General features: G+C 38.9%; 1 long non-coding RNA gene across 1 annotated transcript; it reads left to right on the top strand.

Moving 5' to 3' along the window:
- The first annotated feature begins 460 nt into the window (after window positions 1–460).
- On the top strand, window positions 461–5,969 carry LOC115921704. Its single transcript, XR_004063055.1, has 3 exons — window positions 461–515; window positions 1,757–1,832; window positions 5,930–5,969. It is a non-coding gene; the product is annotated as an uncharacterized LOC115921704 (long non-coding RNA).
- Window positions 5,970–22,342: the final 16,373 nt, after the last annotated feature.

The following is a 22,342-nucleotide window of genomic DNA, read 5'->3' as shown; positions in this document are numbered from 1 at the left end:
AAATGGCTCAATTTAATTGGAGGGGTTTCGTGTATTAAAAGCATAGGTCACCAATGATCTATTGATTGTCTTGATCTAAGAATCAAAACATGAGCACCGATCAACTATGGAGATTTCTTCCAAAATTGCAGGTGCACTCTCCCCGCACGATGGAGGCCAAGTTCAACATGTCCCTGCTGCAGCGTCTTTTCAAATATGACAAACAGAATTACTGTAACGCCAGCTGCAACCTCACCATCAACTACAGGAGCTGCCAACCCATCCTAGACTTCTTGAAGGTGCACTATGGCACAGCTTTCATATCAAAGAGCACCAGCAGTGAAAATCCCAACCTCTTTCCACTAAACTTTGTGGACGTGAGGGGGGAAGAAAAGCTTGTCGGGACATCATACATGAATGCAGAGGAAGCAAGGATAATAGCAGAATGCGTCGCTTCGTTGATAAAGCACTGGCCTGTAGTGTGGGATAGAGCCAAACAGAGTGACGTTGTGGTACTATCACCTTACAGAGTTCAGGTAAGTGTCCTTTTGTTTTATTAGTATTAATCAAAGCATGACATTTACTCCATTGATATGACATTAAAGGAAATCGGTTTATCATGTGTACATGGACATTGGCTTGAAAGCAGTAAGGTGTTTAATAGTTTAAATGTTATGGTACAATATTGTTGTAGTTCTATCACCTGTATACAAAGTTCTAATAAGTGTCCTCTTTGAGAATCGGTGCTCAAAGTTCACTGATTTGACATGATGTTGATAGCCGGTATTTGCTTTGAAGTTTGTTGATTATAATGTTGTGTATCTGTAAAGCACGTTGAGCCATTGTGGATGTATAGCTATATAGATCAAAAATAGTTTCCTTATTCAGGCATACCAAATACCCTGTGTTGATTTCATCTTATTTTCTTTAAAATATACAGAAGCGAAAGAAGAAAAAACAAATCAATAATCAATGTTGCCTTCTTTGCCTTAAAACCCCAGCCAACAAATTTGAAGTTTAAAGGTTGACAAATTCTACATATAGGTAATCACGCCTATCACGGGCATTTTAGAAGTTAAGTTTGTTTAGTTTTTTCTCCATTCTTTTTCTTCTTCTTTCACAAGGTTACGCAAGGTTTATTATATATATATATGGGGCCAGTCACCACGAAATGAGTCCAGTGTCGCATTAGGCTCAATCGTAGTAATAGCGATGTATAGTGTGTATGTACTGAAAATTGACCCACCTACCACATTTAAGATTTTTCCAAAAATCGACTTATTAATGTCTTGTAGTTTATGTCCCTAGAGCTTAGGTCACGAAAATATCTCCTTCTAACATTTGTTGGCAAATAATATAGGCTATGTTACGCATCATTAACTTTACACCTAATTATCTCAAAACTGGGTAATCCCATTGTTTATAAAGTCCAATTAGGTTTTTGTTCATATTTCTGGATATAATTTATCAATTTTAATGTGTGACCCCTTAATTTAAAGCTTACTTAATGTAGATTCATATAATACTTAAAAACAGGAATAAAATTTTTGACCAACTGGACTCATTTCGTGGTGACAGGCCCCATATATATATATATATATTTTTTTTTTTTTTTTTTTTTTTTTTTTTTTTGGGGGGGGGGGGTATTTTAACCAGTTTATTTATAAAAAAAAATATAGCACACCTTTACCGGTAAATATTCAAGATTTAGCCTGTTTGGTTTACTTTTTTTTTGTAGTTTGGTCTTAAAAGGATTTTTTTTTGCCTTTTTTGATAGGTCGAGGTAATCCGACAGGAGATGAGGAAGAGAAGCCTACACGCTGTGACGGTTGAGACAGTGCAGAATGTGCAAGGTAATTTTCCGAAGATACTCTGCTGAACTTGTTGAGCTAAAGTATGATACGTAAAGGTGTCTGACTGAATAGTAGGCTTGAGTCGAAACGGTTCCCCGCTTGCGTTTTCGACCGTCACGATAAAACCCTGGTTTGAATTTCATATATTTTGGGTATTTCAAAATTTAATTTCATACTGATGTTTTGGCGATACAGAACTTAAAATCAACAAACTGAATATACACTCACAAAATAGTGGCTTACCAAAAATGTGATCATGAAGGAAAATGAATTAAAGCAATCAGAGCCCCCCCCCCCCACTCCGGGAACGACGGAGAGACCGCAATCATGTTCCCCAAATCTAAAATTAAGGGATACTTTTTACGCAAAAATGTCAAGCTCGTAATACACACAAAAAAAATATCGGCCCTTTGGACTTTACACTTTGGATACACGGATGGCGCGCCATATGCCCAATAACCCCGAAAAACATTGTTTATCACCGATAAACAAGGTTTATCGACGAAAAACAAGGTTTATCGTGAGAAACTCTGTATATCGACTGATAAACACAGTTTCCCTCGATAAACAAGGTTTATCGACGATAAACAAGGTTTATCGAAAAACAAGGTTTATCGAAAAACACGGTTATTCGTATTTCGTCAGGAGTGGGCGCTTTTTAAAGTTGCACCCAGCTCAGAGCACTGCTCCGCACGTGCGCTTTACACTGTAGAATATACCAACACCGTAACACTTGCTCGCGCTCATGACCACGATCGACATTTTCTGAGTGGAGGTATGGCGAAGTATTCTTAATTCCAGGCTTTTTTCCCAATTTTTGAAATGTTATGTTGATATATCTCTCTCTAGCCCTCTCTCTCTTTCAAACTTTCTAGGTTTTCCCCTTTTCTTATCTCTCTCACTCTCCCCCATTCTTTCTCTCACTCTCTCTTTCTCCTACCCTCTCAATATAACCCTTCTGTCTCTCCCTCTCTTTCTTCTAATTCTCTCTTTCCCTTTCTCTTTCCTTTTTCTTTCTCTGCACTCCCTCTCTGCCTACTCCCCTTATATCTATTTCCCCCGGTATGAGAAATAGGGTAGAGTAGATGGTTGGAGAGAAAGGAGAGATACAATCAGATAAAGGACAGATAGGGTAGAGATGGATAGATGGAGATAGAGGACAGATAGAGGGGAGATAGAGGAGAGATAGATCAGGAATAGATGGATGGAGATAGATTGAGAGATAGAGGAGAGTTAGGGTAGAGATAGATGGATGGAGAGATAGAGGAGAGATGAATGAGAAATAGAGGAGAGATAGAGCAGGGAAAGATAGATGGAGATAAAGGAGATAAAGAGCAGGGTAGATGGATGGAGAGAGAGGAGAGATAAAGGAGAGATAGAGGAGAGATAGAGGAGAGATATCGATCTATCCCCGCTCTATCTCTCCTCTATCTCTCCTTTATATATATACCTCTCTCTCTCTCTCTCCATCTATATCCATCCATCTATCCCTGCTCTATCTCTCCTCTATCTCCTCCATCTCTCATTTATATCTCCTCTCTCTCCATCCATCTATCTCTACCCTATATCTCCTCTTTCTCTATCCTTTTCTCTCCATTCATCTATCTCTACCCTTTCTCTCCTTTATCTCTCCTCTAATATTCACCATCCATCTTTCACTGCTCTATCTGTCCTCTCTCTCTCTATCTTTATCCATCTACCTTTAAAATATCTCTCCTCTATCTCTCCTCTCTCTCTCATTTATCTCTCCTCTCTCTCCAACCATCTATCTCTACCCTATTTCTCATACCGGGGGAAATAGATAAAAGGGGAGATGGCAGAGAGGGAGTGCAGAGAAAGAAAAAGGAAAGAGAAAGGAAAAGAGAGAATTAGAAGAAAGAGAGGGAAAGACAGAAGGGTTATATTGAGAGGGTAGGAGAAAGAGAGAGTGAGAGAAAGAAAGGGGGAGAGTGAGAGAGATAAGAGAAGGGGAAAACCTAGAAAGTTTGAAAGAGAGAGAGGGCTAGAGAGAGATATATCAACACAATTGGGAAAAAAGCCTGGAATTAAGAATACTTCGCCATACCTCCACTCAGAAAATGTCGATCGTGGTCATGAGCGCGAGCAAGTGTTACGGTGTTGGTATATTCTACAGTGTAAAGCGCACGTGCGGAGCAGTGCTCTGAGCTGGGTGCAACTTTAAAAAGCGCCCACTCCTGACGAAATACGAATAACCGTGTTTTTCGATAAACCTTGTTTTTCGATAAACCTTGTTTATCGTCGATAAACCTTGTTTATCGTCGATAAACATTGTTTATCGAGGGAAACTGTGTTTATCAGTCAATATACAGAGTTTCTCACGATAAACAAGGTTTATCGCTCGATAAACCTTGTTTTTCGTCGATAAACCTTGTTTATCGGCGATAAACAATGTTTTTCGGGGTTATTGGGCATATGGCGCGCCATATACGCGTACCCTAAATAACACTGAGTGGGGGCCCGGACTCAGAGCCACATAGATGTGCCTTTCAGTAGTTCAACAAAATGCATACATGTATATCTCAGGCTTTATGAGCTAGGCTAAAGTGAGAGTGTGTCATGCTCAATGTGCATGAATACAGCCCTACAATGCCATGCACGCAGACAAAGGCCAAGTGATTGGGATCAATGAGCTTTAAATTTAAGTATACTATTACTATAAACCAACATGTTTGCTTTTTACAAACAATACTATAGACATCCATAGTATCTCACAGAAATATTGATTTTCTGAAGTTACTAATGCATTAAATATCATGTTCAGCTAGCCATATTATGTGGCCTTGAGCTATTGTCACAACTTAGAGTGGCGACGGACCGATTTGTAGCCTGCTCGGTCCACGCTGGAAGTTAGGCATCGCCAAGAGATTTTTAAACAAGTCAGGCAGGCTGTAGAGCATCAGCGATGCCTGGGCGGTGCGCTGTCGATTTTCCGTCGGTCGCCTGTCAGAAGTTGGTCAAATCGGGGTGCTTCTACGGGCAGCGTCCCGGCAGTGACCGACGGACGACCCACCGATTCCCCAGCGGTCTCCACCCGGCCATCGGCTGATTTTAAAGAAATTGCCCGGAGGCCGGCCGATGATCGGTGGGGCACCAAAATACGCTCGGTGCCCGGGCGGTCGCCGCCTGGGCACCGACTTAATCGAGCGTTCGCCGTCGAGCGATATAGGTCAACAATCAAAGCTGCGAGGTCAAAGGCTGCAGACCGATTTTGAACTAGCCGCCCAGTGACTGACTGATCTCCCAGCGACGACCGGGCAGCGACTGGGCGGCGACCGCTCGGCAGCCTTTGACCTAGCGGCCTCGATTTTTGACCTAAATCGCTCGACGGCGATTGCTCGATTAAGTCAGCGCCCAGGCGGCGACCGCCCGGGCACCGAGCATATTTTAGGCGGCGAGTGAAAAGTAAGCAGGCGCTGAATTTTAACTCCGCGCTAAAATTTTAGCGGCGACCGAGCGATGCCCTTAAAACAAGCGCCCGTGCGAAATGGTTAAAACTACGCCGCCCTGCCGCCGAGCAGGCTACTTTTGGGGCTGTGATCATAGCTTTAGGACCACAAATGTATTCCTCTCTGCTGTCATATGCTGACTATTGCAGGACAATATCTCATATCACAATTTTGGCTAGCTAAACGATAAATTATTATTCCTGTTCTGCAAAATCCGTAATGACTCAGGCCTACTAGATACTTATGAAAGTCTTGGCAATACATGAGCATGTATGAAGGGTGTCAATACGTTAAAACTATCCCCTATTCTGAATAAAAAATAGTGTGAACAGAGGATGTGTTTATGGGCAATTATTATCAATTGAATGTACGATTTCATTATTTAACATTCCACGTCATGGAGCTCTCTGCACCACTATGTTGAAAATGTGTGCAAATGTAAAACTTTAACAATTTATGAGTCCAATGTAAATTTCGATAAAAAGTTGTTCTTATTGGCTGAATCTAATCAATGGGAAGCTTAAATGTATTTCAGACATATTTTTCTCGCTCGTAAAGTGTATAAGTATTTAGTTTATAAGTTATATATAGTCACAAAATATATTTTCATGTTTGATCCACTTTGTACAGGGAAGCAGTATCGCGCTGTCTTTTTGAGCACTGTGAGAACGAGATCCTCGTTAAATAAGATAGACACCACGTCCCTTCCCGAAGTAGGTGACCGAAATGTGGGAAACAAGTTCTGGTATGGATTCCTTTCAGACAAAGGGCTTCTGAACACAGCTTTTACCCGTGCACAGTCTCTCATAACTGTCATGGGTGATCCTGTAGCAATCTGTTCAGCAGGGGAATGCCAGAAGACATGGCAGAGGTACATCATGACATGCGAGAGGAATGATGCCATCCATAGCAAACAAGGCCTAACGATGGCTGCTATCCAGAATGAGATTGCAAATGCCAAACGTCTGCTCAACCCTAGTGCAAAAGCATTCGTTCCAAGAGATTCCGCTCACAGTACAGCCGTCAGAGGAACCCCTCACATTGTAACTGCAAGACCTACAGTCAGTAGAGCAATTGAAGTACCAAGTTGCTCTCCGAGGACTGGAAAGCAACATAGAAGTGCCAGTGAATACCCTGTATCTGGTGCTGGTGTTGCTGCGTCTGCAGTTGATGATGATGAAGACGAGGAGGAGGAGGACTTGCGTGTTGATGAATGGCTTCAAGAACTGAAGATTCAAGTGGATGAGGACATGGCTGAGGAGTATAGGAGATTACATCCAGAGGTGTCGGCCGAAGATCAAGGGGAAGAGGCTGCATCAGAACAAGAATCTGATGGCCGAGTTGCTGCCATTGAGCAGGAACAGAGCAAATCAGCCATACATATTCAGGAACTAGAAGCTAGAGTAAGATTACAGACAGCACAAAGAGGGGAAACTACACCATCTGCGTCAAGAGCTACTGTACCAGTACCAAGTGTCACAAACCGTACGAATAAACATGTGCTACAAAACCTACGCATGGTGGAGAGAGAAGGTCGTGTTGCTTTTCTACAAGATGATTCATATGATTCACATGATCCAAATTATGTAAGTGTGGATACCTCTTGTGAGGCACAAGAGACTGATGTTGAAGAACTTCGTCGCAAAGCTCTTCAAAGCCCTGACATGTACAAGGTCTGTATCTTCCGCCAAGAAATCACTGGACGTGCATATGCTGTCCCCCAAAACAGACAGTCAGGAGATGAAATACCCATCATGAATGTAAAGCGTCGAGGACATGCCCTCAACAGTGATAAGGTTCTTATAGAGGTCTTAAAAAATGAGGATGAGCAAGAAGTTGAAGAAGATAATGATGCCGAACAAGAAATAAAGATCTCTGGAAGGGTAGTAGGCATCATTGAACACAATGCTAATCTCAAGTTACAAGAGTTTGTGTGCCACATTGATCCTCAGAATGATAATGTTATGGTGCCTATTGACCGTTCGTCTCCTAAGATATCTATCCTGGGAGGGGAAAAAAGATGCGCTTCAAAGAATAATGCAGCTGTCGTTACACTGCATGAGACACAAACACGAACTGAATGCAGCCCTAAAAATGTAGAGGTTACACACGCGGAGAGAAATCATAAACTCTTTGTTGTTCGCTATCTCGAGTGGCCCCCAAAGGCTCCATATCCACTGGGAGAAGCTGTTAAAGAGTTGGATCATGGCGATACAGAACGAAAGGGGCTTAACATCCTTCAACTTGTGCATGGCATCAGAACTCAATGTGAGCCAGCTGCAAGAGAACAAATGCTGCAAGATTTCCCTGAAGGATGGAGTCTTCCAGATAAAGCTGTTCAGAAAAGAGAAGATTTCCGAACGACAAAGACCATCTTCACTGTGGATCCTCCTGGGTCTACAGACTTGGATGATGCCATCAGCTGTGACTGTCTACCTGGACAGCGCTATGAAGTTGGTGTACACATTGTAGATGCGTCCTACTTCATTCAACAGGACAGTTCAATGGATAAAGATGCCTACAAGAGGGGTACAACATTCTACCATCCATTCCAAAGTGATGCTTATCATATGCTGCCAAAGGATGTAATCTCAAGGCTTCTAAGCTTGCTCCCGGAACAGGATAGACTTGCATTGTCAGTCATTTTCACTCTTGATCATGAAGGGCAGATCGTTGCAGAGCCTATGTTTAGAAGGTCCGTGATTCGATCATGTCAGAGACTTACCTATGACGAGGCAGAGAAGTTGATTGTTGACAGCAGCAATACTTGTAATCCATACATGCGTGTTGCAGAACCTATTAGATACTTACATGAGCTGTCAAAACATCGCCGAAAGCAGCGATCGGGAGATGGACAGATGGTATACAATGCTGATGACGATGATGGAGGGGCACTTTCTTATCCACATGCCCACAGCGTAATCGAAGAGCTGATGCTGATGACCAATAATGCTGTTGCTGAACAAGTTCTTACCAGGTTTCCTGAGTGTACACCACTTCGCAGGCAACTTGCCCCATCGCAAGAAAAGGTGAAGACATGGAAAGAAAGTCATGGCAAGACTGCAAGAAACAGTATTCGTCTTCTTGAACTTGTGAATCCTAATCACAATGATGCAGTTCATGGAGGCCAAGAAGAAGATCAAGGTGGAGAAGACGTCCTAGTTGCTGCAGAAGTATGGCAGAAGGTCAAAGAATGCTGTGAATCAAAAAATGCATCGAGAAGTCATATGGAGGATATGGCTAATCTCATACTTCAAGATGAAAACCATCCACATCATGCAGTGGCTCAGTCTAACCTCTACGCCATCATGGAATCTGCAGAATACGTCGTATCAACAAGCGAAACCACGCCAGAAAAGCAAGAACACTATTCTCTGCAGATGAGAGCATATACTCAATTCACCTCACCCATCAGACGTTACATTGACCTTGTTGTGCATAGGATGCTTGTTGCTTGCATGGAGAATAGCAAATGCCCTTACACTGCTGAGGAGATGGCTGAGATCACCCATCATTACAACAAGCAACATACCAAAAGTAAGCGCTTCGGCATAGCCACAAAAGAGCTGAAGTTGGCTCTGAAGCTCAAGGAAGCTCCTCTTCAGGTTACAACTTTTGTGGAAGGGATCACTGAGTCATCTATGAAATTGCTTATCCCGTATCGTAGATACATCCAATCTAGGCGGAGAGAAATTCCCTTTAGTGTTCTGAAGCCCTCCGAGAAACCAGTAGTAAATAAAGGTTTCACAGATGTTCAAGTTACATGGAAGTGTAGCATGTATGACTACAGCAGGAAATGCCAAGCAGAATCACCAGCCAGCACTAGAGTCACATATTCAGACGTTCCTGTCACAATTCCAGAGGACAAATGGCAAGAGATCCTGCAATCGATCAAGAGTATGTATAGGGATGGAAACTTAGAGGAAGTTCGGACTGCCATTGAGACAGCACTGATCCATGCACAAGGTAGCGAGAACCCCTTCTCACAGAGGAGAGGAAATCAGGATGACAGGTCAGAACAGAGGGAAGCGGGAGCTATGCGTTTCCAACGAAGCTACAAGTTGGGTGATCCCTGCAGGGTCCAAATGCATGCACAGATGATGAAGGGTATGCTTACTCCAAAAGTACAACTCTTCAACATGACTCATCACTTGGATATTTGTGCAGAGCATCGATCACAACCCATTCAGTGCTTCTCAAGGATAGCCACTGACATTCCAGACATAGAGGAAAACATTACAGCATACAAGTCAAAATGGCTTCAAATCCTGTCTATGATCTCCTGCCACAACGCAGTCAGCGATGATGACACCATCATTATACAGAATGTGCCAATCACATGGCAGAAAACTTCAAGTGAGTTCACAGGTCACTTTCAGTTAGATAAGAATTTCCTTGAAGTGAACCACATACAGATCTGGGGAACAAGAGAAGGAATGAAGAGCAATTATGATTACCTGTGCATACACCTGGTCAATCTTGACGTGGAAACCAAGCCTTTGCCACAGATCAAGGGGTGTGATAACCGAGAACGTAGACATCATGTAGGTCCATTCAATGCTAAGGACTGGGAGAAGCAAACGTGTGTTCTCCATTGCAGGATATTGAAAGGCGAGGATTCTCAGGATTGTCGCACATGCCAACGGCTCCTTCGTACAAATTCAAAGTCACTTCCAGTCCACTTTGTAGTGCATCAGAAATCCGTGCCACTTCCAAAAGGGAGTAATGATCACCATGTTGCAAGTACTGTGGAATTCATTTCGAAACCAGAGCCAAACAGGTAAGTCTACTCAATGCTCAATATAAACATATTTAGGCCATTATTTCGCTTCATTCGGATATGACGCGGTAAATAACGTTATTGTTCCTTGTTACAAAGAGCTTAGTAGATACCTGTAAGGCATTTTTTGTGCGCAATTGCCATTCACTTACAGGTTGTAAAAATGAACGAGCCTTTAATCGCACATAACATCCAAAGCATAAACATAACAAAGTGGAAGAGAAGAGCAATTTCCATTAGTTGCATTATCTCTTATAAATATTGTTATTGTTCCTCTCTACAACCGATGAGCAGTCAATGTTTGAATAGTTTGTCTTTGAAAGAGGATCATCTAATGGAAAATTATTTTTGTCATTTACATTTAATGTTGTTGAATTGTAGGGTTGAGAAATGACAGTATTACCAGGCTCCGATATCCTCAGGTGTTTTAGGTACACATGGCCGATTATGATGAGAAATTATAGTAAATTAATGATGCATGTGAAACGATTTGAGTAAAAAACAAACAAAACAAAACTGAACAAGTCGTCCCTTCCATGTACTTTAATAGCACTTGAATATGGTCCCATATGATTGTTGATACCTTCAGTGACTAGATTTTCCATTACATTTTTATTATTTTGTTAACATTTTTACTGGGCAAATAAGCAAATGGTATAAAGTGCTTGCTAGTACCAAGAAATTCAAAACTTAATATAATTATTTCCATTTCTTTCCCAAATAGCTGCATTAAACAGAGCACGATGATTGGCCTTTAAAGGGCAAGTCCACTCCAAAATAACTTACTTTCAATAAAAGCAGAAAAATCAGACGAACCAATCAAAACAAGTTGAAGCAAAATCGGATAACTAATAAGAAAGTTTTGAATTGTTGATGACATTAAATCACAAGACAAATTGGCAACCTATTCATAAGTATGTGACGTCATTGCCTCACACACTAATTGTTTTCTTTGTATTGGATATATACATTTCTAATTTTCCCCTTGAAAATCTTATTTCCCCACACGAGAGCATCCAAGTTATATTGATAGTTATATGTTTTTGTGTAATTTTGTTTTAGTTATATAATGAAAAATGTGAAATTGTATAGACTATTTAAATGAAAATCAATGATTATGAATATACAATATTCAGAAAATAGTATTAATTCTTCAAAATTCGTGAAAAATTTTGTGACATATCATGCATGCCATATGATACAAATCATATAGCCTGGGCAAAAGCATGGGGAAATCAAGTTTTCGGGGATAAAAAGGAAAATAAATGGGATAAATATATATATAAAGCAATTGATAAATAGTGAGGCAAACTGATAACCAAATTGGCAATTTGTTTAATAGGGATTTCTAGGTTCTATACTTTTTCATACTTTAAACTTAAAACTTCCTTATTAGTTTTCCTATTTTACTCAAATTTGTTATGCTCCGTTTCTCTTGTTTTTCTGCATCTATTAAAAGCAAATACATTTTGGAGTGGACTTAGGCTTTAATGAGTCATGTGTATTTAATTTTACTGCAGACGAGAAGAAGTGGCTGTAGATGGTGTGGACTCAGAGAGGGTGCCGGTGTTGGTACAAAACATCGTCTTGCAACGAGACATCGTCTTGCAACGTCCGAATCATCCTGATTGGCACTTGGGTAAATTAGAAGGAGTCATGGTAACAAAAGATCTCAGGGTTTTAGCCCTGTTATCGCAGTGTACATTTATCAAGTACGATTTGATCCATGAATTATGAATAATGCACACTAATACCAATAATTGATTATATTTTGAATAAAAGAAGGTCAACTGTAAAGATATTAGCAGGTCAATATACATGGAATTTAAGGTCAGTTTAACCTTGGTATGGCCAAATCAATGACTGTTTTACGCTATTTTAGTGCTCAACTCAACCAAAAGCTCAGATTTTCGGATTTGCATGTCATAGGTCAAAGGTGAAAGGTCATAAAGTTCTATTGTTAGTACATGTTAGGTAAGGCTTCTTTGTTCTCACCGCGATATATTTCTAAATAATTGAATCCAGGATCTTATACTAATTTAGGCCGAGGCATTTTGGTTACAAAGTCGCATTTGTCTTGTTTTTTTCTACTTTTCTTTATCTTGAGGATTCATTCGAAGACCTTAATGTATAATATTCGGCATCACTATATGAAGAAATATCGATTGCAAAGTGACTCACTGAAGGCTTTTCAATATGTTGATATTAGACAAAGGATGAATTTAATTTATCTCCACTCAAACATAAAATAGAGAGTAATATCAATATCTCAAATATGGAGAACATCACTATCTTATTAAATATTTGATAACCCAGTCATTCGAAATTTAGGCTCCCACATTTTACTCTTTTTTTAATTTTTTTTTACCTTGGCCTGTAATTTAAATATATTTCGAAACTTTGTACTTATTTTCCGTACATTATCCTTATTTTGAAATCTTTATTTTCGTTTTGTGTATGAAATCTATACGCTTGTAAAAAAACAAAAATATAATTTAAAGTGTTTTTCGATGTAAAATGTGGAGTAAATAAACTTCACTTTTATAACTTATGGATACCTATTTTCTTTGATATTACTTCCATCTCTCTGATGAAGCTAATTTCCTTAGAATCCTCCAAAGGGAATCCCAAGCGTTAGCGCTCACAGACCTGCGTGTACCAGAGTCGACACTGCATCCGTTGAACCCTTCCCAGCAAGCTGCTGTGAAGAAAGCTCTCCAAAATACATTCTCTGTCATTCAAGGACCCCCTGGTAAGAATTTATTAATCCATTATCTTCAATATATGTGCCAAGCAAACAGATTGCTCGCTGGATATCTTTTTTTTAAATACCGTAAGAATGTTCTCACGTTGTTTTTACACCGCATGCAACTCCCTTTCCCATTCATTTGGAGAAAAAGAAATCGTAACTTATGTCTTTCAAAATTATGCAGATGAAATGTGGACTGAACCTTAGTTTCAAATTTCAGGCCATTTCTTTTCTATAATTGTGCCAAAAAATGGGCACCGCTCAACACTGGGTATGCTACTATTAGAGATGTATCCATACTCTTATTATGGCTCGCTCAATAAAGCAATGACTTGTGGTCTAGTAGATAAGTCACCGGACTGTAGATCACATGATACATGGTTTAAATCCCAGCCCAGCATAAACTTCATTTGAACAACATGCCTTGTTTTAGCCAGATGTTCATGACCCTGTCTGAATTTCATATCAACGGAAAGCTTGTAAGCCACAGATTACAATAATTTCAACAAAAAATTATGCTAGTTTAGTGTCTGTTAGAGGAGTCAAATCTTTCCGAAGACCCCAAATTTAGAGCTATGAAAATCGAAAGTTGTCCACCTCGCATTAAAGCAAAGCTCATTGCCTCAGCTAAATAGGCGAGCCGAATGGGTTCACGTGTTATTCCGTCACCGTGACTGCGGCAAATTTGTCCCATGTCGTCCTCTAATTTGGAGGGTGCGGAAAATGAGGTTTTAATTTGCCTTTGTTCAATACTAAAAATGAAACTACTTTGTATTAATTTATATTTTTATTCTATGTTCATTCAGCTTTCCATTGAAATTAAGTTGTATCTTCATCGGACCGGGTCTCCTTACAGTGGCGGATCCAGGGGGGGGGGGGGTTGGGGGGGTTGCAACCCCCCCCCCCCCCTTGGGCGGCCCCCAAAAAAAAAAAAAAAAAAGGAAAAAAAAGAAAAAAAGAAAGAAAAAAAGAAAGAAAAAAGAACGCACGCTGGAGAGAAACCCTTTCAAGTGCAAATATTGTGAGAAGATATTCAACTCATCTGGTAACTTAACCAAACACATGATAACTCTGGATATAACTATGTATTAAACTGTTACTTGATTTAAAAAGACGTTATCATGCACTGCTTTTTATGGTCTCCATTGTGTTAATAGATGCCAGGAAAACATCACTTACGGGGTTCAAATAAACACCCCCAAAAAAAATCGGCTCGCCGCTTCGCGGCTCGTGGAAGATGCTCCGCATCGTCATTATTTTGGTCAACCCCCCCCTTAGCAAAAAGCTAGATCCGCCCCTGCCTTAGAACTATAAGCTAAGAAAGATAACCAATACCTTGTTCAAGAATATACCAAACGGTCCTTTTCAGGACTACAAACCCTCAAGAAAGATTATCATGAGTCCTTTTTCAGGACTCCTCAATCCTCCCACTCTCTCACATGGTGCACCCTCAAGCCTACTGTATAAAACATGTTTTGTTGGTGATTTTGTCTTTTTCCAAAAACTTTAATTATATTTTTGTTTAATTGTTATTTTCCATATATCGAAATCGGAAAGGTGCTGTTCTTCGTAATTTTCAGGAATTCGTCCATGTACAAGGGAAATATTTAGTGCGAAGGCTTACAGTATATCTATTTCAGTGAAAAAATTATTAGCAACCGAAAGTCATTGATTTAATTTCCATTACAACAATAATTTTTTTCCCCATGTGTGTATCAACTGTATGCATGTACGTGTATTAATTTATTCGGTATGTGTTTTGTATACTTATATCAAGTCCACTCCAAAAATAGTTTACTTTCAATAGAAGCAGGAAAATCAGACAAATCATTCAAAATAAAATTGAGCAAAATGGGATAACTAAATAGTCCTCGAACCTGTATCATGATAAAAAGCTTTCATGGGACTCAAAATTGTGTTAATATTTGCATGAGCGTGCATTATAACAACCCTTTTCCCCTTTTGTTCCTTCTTTTAATAGTGAATTTCACTGTGTTCATCACAATTTCCTACACGTATCCATTGTTTCCAATGCACATACGACATGTAGGGCTTCTTAAACCTCACTCGAGATATTGACTCTTAAGGGGATCCGGGAACTTTGTCTCATCCTTGATTTAGCCTATATGCTGCAATCATAATTATAAACTTGTAAGCCATTCAGGAATCCCATGACTTGTACAAGCCGATCTCGTGTCTGATTATCATTATCATGAATAAAGATATTTATGATTGAAATCGAAATTTCATTTTGCGTTTTCTTAACGGTTTTCATAACACTACAGTCTATCGGGGAAAATGAGTATGGTAGAACCGGTCACTCAAAGATTTTTTACTTCTTAGAGGGACTTCATGATCATTTTGAAGCGCATTTTTTGTAGGGCTTCAATATTACACCATATCACAGACGCTAATAACACGTAGGGCCGTGCATCTCAGATTTAACATTGTTAAACGATGCCTTTAATTAATAATAATAACAATGATAGGCATGTCCATAGTGCCGTCTATCTAGAAATTCTATTCCGAGGAGCATTTATTATTACCCCGGCTTTAGCCTAGCTGCCATTACAGTGCTCCAGCATTTCAAGGAATCAATTCTTTTCAGGTACCCATTTACCTCATCTGGGTCGAGTGTGGCAAATGAAGATTAATGCCTTGCCAAAGGACATTAGTATCGTGTCGGGGATCGAATCACGACCTTCGAATTTCAAGTCAAGTGCTTAAACCAATCGACTACGACACTTTTAATTCCTTTTTAACAAAAATGTAATGCGCGGATGAGATAGTTAATACCCTTTATTTCTTAAATCCCATTTGTACTAGTTTGGCCGGGGGTGGGGGGGGGGGGTGAAAGCTCGCTGCAAGGTCACTGACAGGTGGTTATCTCATCAAATGGGCTCTGAATAAACATAAGAAAAAGGGGATCATGGGGAACCCACATGCACCGATTAGGCATTGTTTGCCATTTACAAAATCCATATATTTGCAGAATTCATATTGTTTGTATATGAAATAATATATACAATACCTTGTGAGAGCTTCAAACAAATAAATGTAAAGAATCGTTCAAGTTATGAAGAAAAAATAATCTTTCAAGGTTTTTTTGAAGGATTTCCTAGCATTCGGGTTAACAATTTTGAAAAATATGATTTGTGGCAATTTTGGCATCCCAAATTTGTTTACGAAACGTGTTCAGAAAACAAGTCACATTTATCACACCTCTAACTAAACTTTAATCTTCCTGCCTCAAAATTTCCCCAAAAAAACTTCTCCAGAAGTTTGAAATAAACCATTTCGTAATTCAACCACTTATTCTTCAAGATATATTATACATATAGTACCTTTAAGATATTGGTAATCACAGCATTACTGGTATTATCAATGATTGTCTATACTCTGCAGTCTCCAAGTTATGAGAAAGCGTGAGTTTTTCGGCTGCATTGCCCGCAATGGTTCATACTTAAAACTTTGCAATTTGAGATCATGGTCGTTTCCTTGATATTTATGTTCAAGAGTTTGTTCAACAAAAGCGAGTTGTTTAGAAGCATTTACATGTAGATGGCGCAAGTAGCTATACGTAGTGCAGTGGGGCTTTAAACAAATATTGAATGCAGCTCATCATTCCATATAACAAACATTCCCCTCTAAATTCATTAATTTCCCTCAGGGAAATATTGCATCACTCAAGGAATGTGTTGGTTCGTATATTTTGTTCAATTGAACACATTAGCATTCACAATGTGTATAATATAGTTGATATAAACATCTCCTTTCCCCTCAAGGCACTGGAAAGACTGTAACAGGAGCTTACCTTGCATACTTCTTCACTCGTCTCAATCGGGAACTACCAGCTAGCAAAATGCGTCCACAGGTGCTGTACTGTGGACCTTCAAACAAATCGGTGGATGTTGTAGCCGGTTAGTTCTTTTCATTTTTAGTACCAATATTAATGCAAATAAAATTGCAAAATCCTATTTTATGCACTTCGATGATAACCAATTAAATTCGTGAATACATATGTATATTTTGCCTTAACAATTTAGTCCTGCTGTGCCAAAACGATTTAATCGTGCTTCCATCATCCCATAATAGAAATATAGTGTCCTTTGCCTTCTGTTAATATTGATAATAATAATATTAATTTTTTTTATATAGCGCTTAATACAAATGTCTCTAAGCGCTTTACAAATATAATATTACCCCGGTCATTGGATTCAGTCCTTGCCCGCACACAATTGGGGCAGATTTCTTTTTTGTTTACATAAGAACTAAATCCTTTTCGTAATCCGCATGGTTATGTGTTGGTCCAATATTATTTTCTTGCATATTGACAGCTTTAGAAAACTTTTTTCATATACTGCTTGTAAGTGTCGGCTTGCATGGTGATGTAGATATACAGTAGGCTTTTGGATGCACCATGCGTGTGTGTGAGAGAGAGAGAGAGAGAGAGAGAGAGAGAGGGGATTAAGGAGTCCTGAAAAGCCACTCCCGCCACTCATCCTCTCCAAGCGCTATAGTTCTCCTTAGAGCTATAAGCTAATAAAGATAAACAGTAGTCTTTTTCAAGACTACACAAACAGTCCTTTTCAGGACTACACACCCCCAAGAAAGATTACCGAGAGTCCTTTTCAGGACTCCTCAATCCTCTCTCTCTCTCACATGGTGCACCCGCAAGCCTACTGTATATTTTGCATATATATATATAATTAAGAATATTACAGTAAACTTGAGAGATTTTTTGTGTCTATTTGTCCATTTCCTCCCCCCGTTAAACATACTCTCAACACCCTTGAATATAACACCGGATGTGGGTTGTATCAGTGAGGGGGACATGACGATCCTGCTATACATCCCCGCCCCGCCCCGTCCCGCCCCCCCCCCCCCGCCCCGCCCCCCACTCTGGGGTCGGAATGACCGCATGCGTGTTACCAAAATATCCGGTAAAGGGGTACTTTTCGCCCACCAAAGTCCGGCTCGTACATACACAAAATTTGACTTTACACACCGGACTTAGGGGGTGTTTTAAAAAGGAGGGAACACGCTTATGCGTATCCTAAATAACACTGAGTGGGGGCCGGTTATACAGCACACTTATTCAGAACATACTCAACACTCTGAAATTGACCACATGAGCACAGGTCAGGTCTTTGAGAGCTCCAGAGCTTCATGCTTGCTGCAAAGCGGCCTTCGCCTAATCGTAGGAGGTTCAACTGAACCAAGGGCTTCCTGGGAAGGTTGATGAGAGGGTGAGAGGACCAAGCTTTGATATAGGGTTTGATCTTCCCTGGGATAGCTTATTATGTAGCGCCAGCAACCTGAAGGTTCTCAACACTAAAGATTCTAGCATTTTTCACACACATTTACCATCACGGCCTTCCATTTTTGTAAATATATGTAAAACTGTTTCATTTATATACAAACGCATTGTACGGCCAGGAAAAAAGTTTTTTTCCCAGATTAGATGGGATTCCTGTTCATCAGACTTCCAATTAAATTCAGAGCTGCTCTTGTCATCTTGTTTATTCCATCGTTTCATAAACTCGCCCTAGATTATCTCAAGAAGTTCCCAAACATCTCCATTGTGCGAGTCTACAGTAAGCAAATCGAGCAGGAGGAGTACCCCATCCCTGGTGATAAGCGGTCCAGGAAAGAAGCCTCTATGTCAGAGGGGCTGTCAGACATTGCGCTTCATCGCTTGATCAGGAAGCGTGGAAAGCCGCATGCAGAAGAACTGGCGGCATACGAGAGGAAATTTCGCACATATCCAGGTGGAATACTTCCCAAGGAAATCAAACGCTACAAAAGCAAGATATTTGTGGCCACGGTGAGTGTTTATTTGTTTAACTAAGAGAAAGACTTATTGCACAAAGTTGTGTAAAGGACATTGGTGTTCTAGGTAAATACAAAAGATCGGATATTAGATGAGAGCAATTTATGTCACTTATTGGATATACATTATTATTTTCTAGGTTGGCAGCTATGTGCAAAATGTTTAAGGATTCCGATCACCTAAAAGATATTTTCTTTATATGTTAGTGGTTCCTTGTCATTATACAATACTACACATATATTTAAATCATTAGCTTTGAATATAGCTTATATAGAAAGGGATAATGTAAGTTCCGATTTACTCTCATTAAATGTGAAATTGACCTGTGAATAGAATAGACATATAGCTCCGTTTAGTCTCATTTGAGAACGCCCCCTTTCGGCAGAGTCCAGAAGCCTAACATGTACGTTAGCATATGGACTTTTACCCAAAAAAAAATTGTTAAAAATTCATTTTTTGTTTAAACGAAAAGCACATCCACCCCGACTTACGTTATCACTAGCTCTTTCATTGGAACCCTCATGTCCTATTGACTTTTGAAAGTTCACCCACCGTAATTTGATAAAAATAGGTAACAAGCTCGCCATTGCCTATATAACACATGTACAACAAGTCGAACTTTGGACTCAATTTACCACGCGATTGTAAGCTTATAAGTCAAGCACACGAAGGATAAGAAGCATGAATTATCATAGATCAGTTCTTATTTGTTCATTATGTCCATTTCATCCAACCCCCCCACCGTAATTTTTCCATTTAATAGTATAGGCAAGCATTTTGCCGAGGTAAGCAAAAACATTTAATATTCATGAACACCATGGACTATTCGATTATTAACAGAGGGGTGCAATTGTGCACCACATCAAACTCCCCTACTTTCAGTCGAGTATTTCATTGTATTATGTAGTTTGGTAGGTTTATTTTACTAACTGATTAATTATCAGATATCAATGATAGCTTAAAGATATGGAACAAATTCTTGTATTTTATATTTAGCAAAGCAATCTCACATACAAAATCACTATCAAGTGTCGTCTGATCCGCCGATTGCCGTCTGCTATATACGCGAACTAGCCTACGTTTGTGCTGGCGAAAATGAGACAACCGGATCAATATGATCACGCTCTTTAACTATTATCCCATTAAATAGGCCTTTATTTTTGTAAATGTTATTAGTACCCTTTCAGATTCATAATTTGTTTCACTGCAGAGAAAAGAACTAAAGAACCATCACATAGTCCTGTGTACCTGTAATGCCGCTGGAGCGCCTCGCATCTCAGAATCCACCCGTATTATCCAGGTGATTGTTGATGAGGCTGGGATGTGCAGCGAGCCAGAAACTCTGATCCCTCTGGTTTCAGTGAAACCCAAACAAGTGGTACTGGTCGGAGATCATCAACAACTCAGGTATTATGGGATACCCTTGTTTCTTTAAAGAAGGGAGGGTGAAAGGTTAAATGACCATTACTTTGTGGATATACAGTGCGTCCCAGAAAATACGAAACCGAGAATTGTCGAAGTTTAATCATAACTTAGTCACATTTATTATCAAATTAGCCGTAGACGAAAGACTTCATGCGTGGCTGATTGTCAACGAAACGGAGTTAAGTTTTTGTCGATTCTGCTTGTTGCTACAGCAGGCAGCCAGTAAAAACGCATTTGTTTAATACAAATTATGGAAATGCAAGCACTACTTTAAACAAACAAAACTTTGTTATTCCTAGCTCATATTTCCTGACCGAGGTGTCATATGAAAGGGCAGAAACCCAGCTTTCTAGAAATGTGATTTTCTCTTTGAAATTCAGATACCGTCCGCCAAATTACTTTTTGGTTTCCTCTCTTCAAATTCATTTTAATCACCCATGCGTGAATTATGCATCATATGAGTTGCAATAAATGAAAGTCATTTCATTTCAATCTTTATTCCAATTCATAAAAATACAACAACATCAAATATAAAACACAATATCATTATATACAACATTTAGTAAAAATGGTACAAAAAATAAATACATAAGTTTCATAATAATATTGTAAAAATGAATGGAAAAGGAGGCGTACGTAAAAAGCCAAGGGTAGGCTTGTAAGAGTGTACGACCCTACAATTTAAATAATGTATGAATATATATTGCAAAAAAATAACAAGTACCAACAATACTGTATCATCATATACCAAAACACAAAATAAAAAATCAACAAAAACAACAACAACAAAAAAATCAATAATTTCCAATCAAATATTTTTTATATTGCCTTTTAAATGAGTTATTAAATTGAATATTAAAGTTACTTAAATTTAGACTATTCCAAAGGATTGGGCCTGTGTGGCGTAATGAGTATTTTGATTTATTATTTAAATACGTCCAACGGTGAAAATGATTGCAAGATCTTGTATTATAATTATGGATATTTCTATTTTTTACAAACATATTCATTAAATATGGGGAGAGTGTTTGAGAGTGAAAACGTTGCATAAACGAAGCAATTTGGATCTTATTTATATCTTGTAATTTGAGAGTATATAATAATTTAAATAATGTGGAAGTAGAAGCAGTATACTCGGACTTCGTACATACTCGTATGGCTTTTTTTGTAACATTATTAGTTTATGTAAATGGCTCGAATATGTGTTACCCCATATTGAGTTACAATACGACAAGTGTGACAAAACATAAGCATTATAAAGAAGAAATAATATGTTACTAGGCAATTCATACTTCAATCGACTTAAAATCCCTATGAATCGTGAAATCTTCAAGCGTACTAAATCAATGTGATCCTTCCAAGACAAACTACTATTTAATACTACACCTAAAAACTTAACAGAATCATAGAATTTCAAAGGAACTGCATCTATTTTCAACAATATATCATCGACATTAAATTGCACACCACCCTTTTTAAACAGAACACATTGGGTTTTACTAGTATTTAAAGAGAGCTTATTACATTTAAACCATGCTGATATGTGGGCAAGACTTGTATTCAAAGATTTAACTAAAGCTTCAATATCATTATGAGAGGCAAGGAGTGAGGTGTCATCCGCATACAAAATACAGTCACATTCATGGCAAGAATTCACAATATCATTAATATAAATTAAAAATAGTAATGGTCCAAGAATTGACCCTTGAGGGACACCTGTGTTTATATTACCGAAAGACGAATTATGTGAGTTATAAACTGTAAATTGTTGTCGATGTAATAAATAAGATTGAAACCATTTTAAGGAAAGACCTTTAATGCCATAATGCTGCATTTTTTGTAATAAAATATCGTGTGAAAGGGAGTCAAAGGCCTTGGATAGGTCCATGAATACGCCAATAACACTTTTACCTTCATTAAGTTCTTTAACTATTCTATCATGAATTTCAATGACTGCCATGTCTGTTGAGTAATTTTGTCGGAAGCCATACTGACTATCATATAAAAAGTTATGCTGCAATAAATAGTCATATAATCTATTAAAAACTAACTTTTCCAAAATTTTAGAAAAACAAGGTAAAATTGAAATTGGTCGATAATTTGTAAAAAGACTCGGGTCATCCTTTTTAAAAATTGGCACAACCTTAGATATCTTCATCTTAGAAGGAACACAACCAGTGCGTAATGATGAATTACAAATATAAAGTAGTGGTTCAACAATAAAAGGTAGTATATGTTTCACAACTATTGAATCAA

This window comes from Strongylocentrotus purpuratus, unplaced genomic scaffold (assembly GCF_000002235.5).
Source record: "Strongylocentrotus purpuratus isolate Spur 01 unplaced genomic scaffold, Spur_5.0 spur5_scaffold_10, whole genome shotgun sequence".
Classification (NCBI taxonomy): Eukaryota; Metazoa; Echinodermata; class Echinoidea; order Camarodonta; family Strongylocentrotidae; genus Strongylocentrotus; species Strongylocentrotus purpuratus.
Note: the sequence above shows the minus strand (reverse complement) of the source record. Positions and strands in the feature narration are given on the sequence as shown.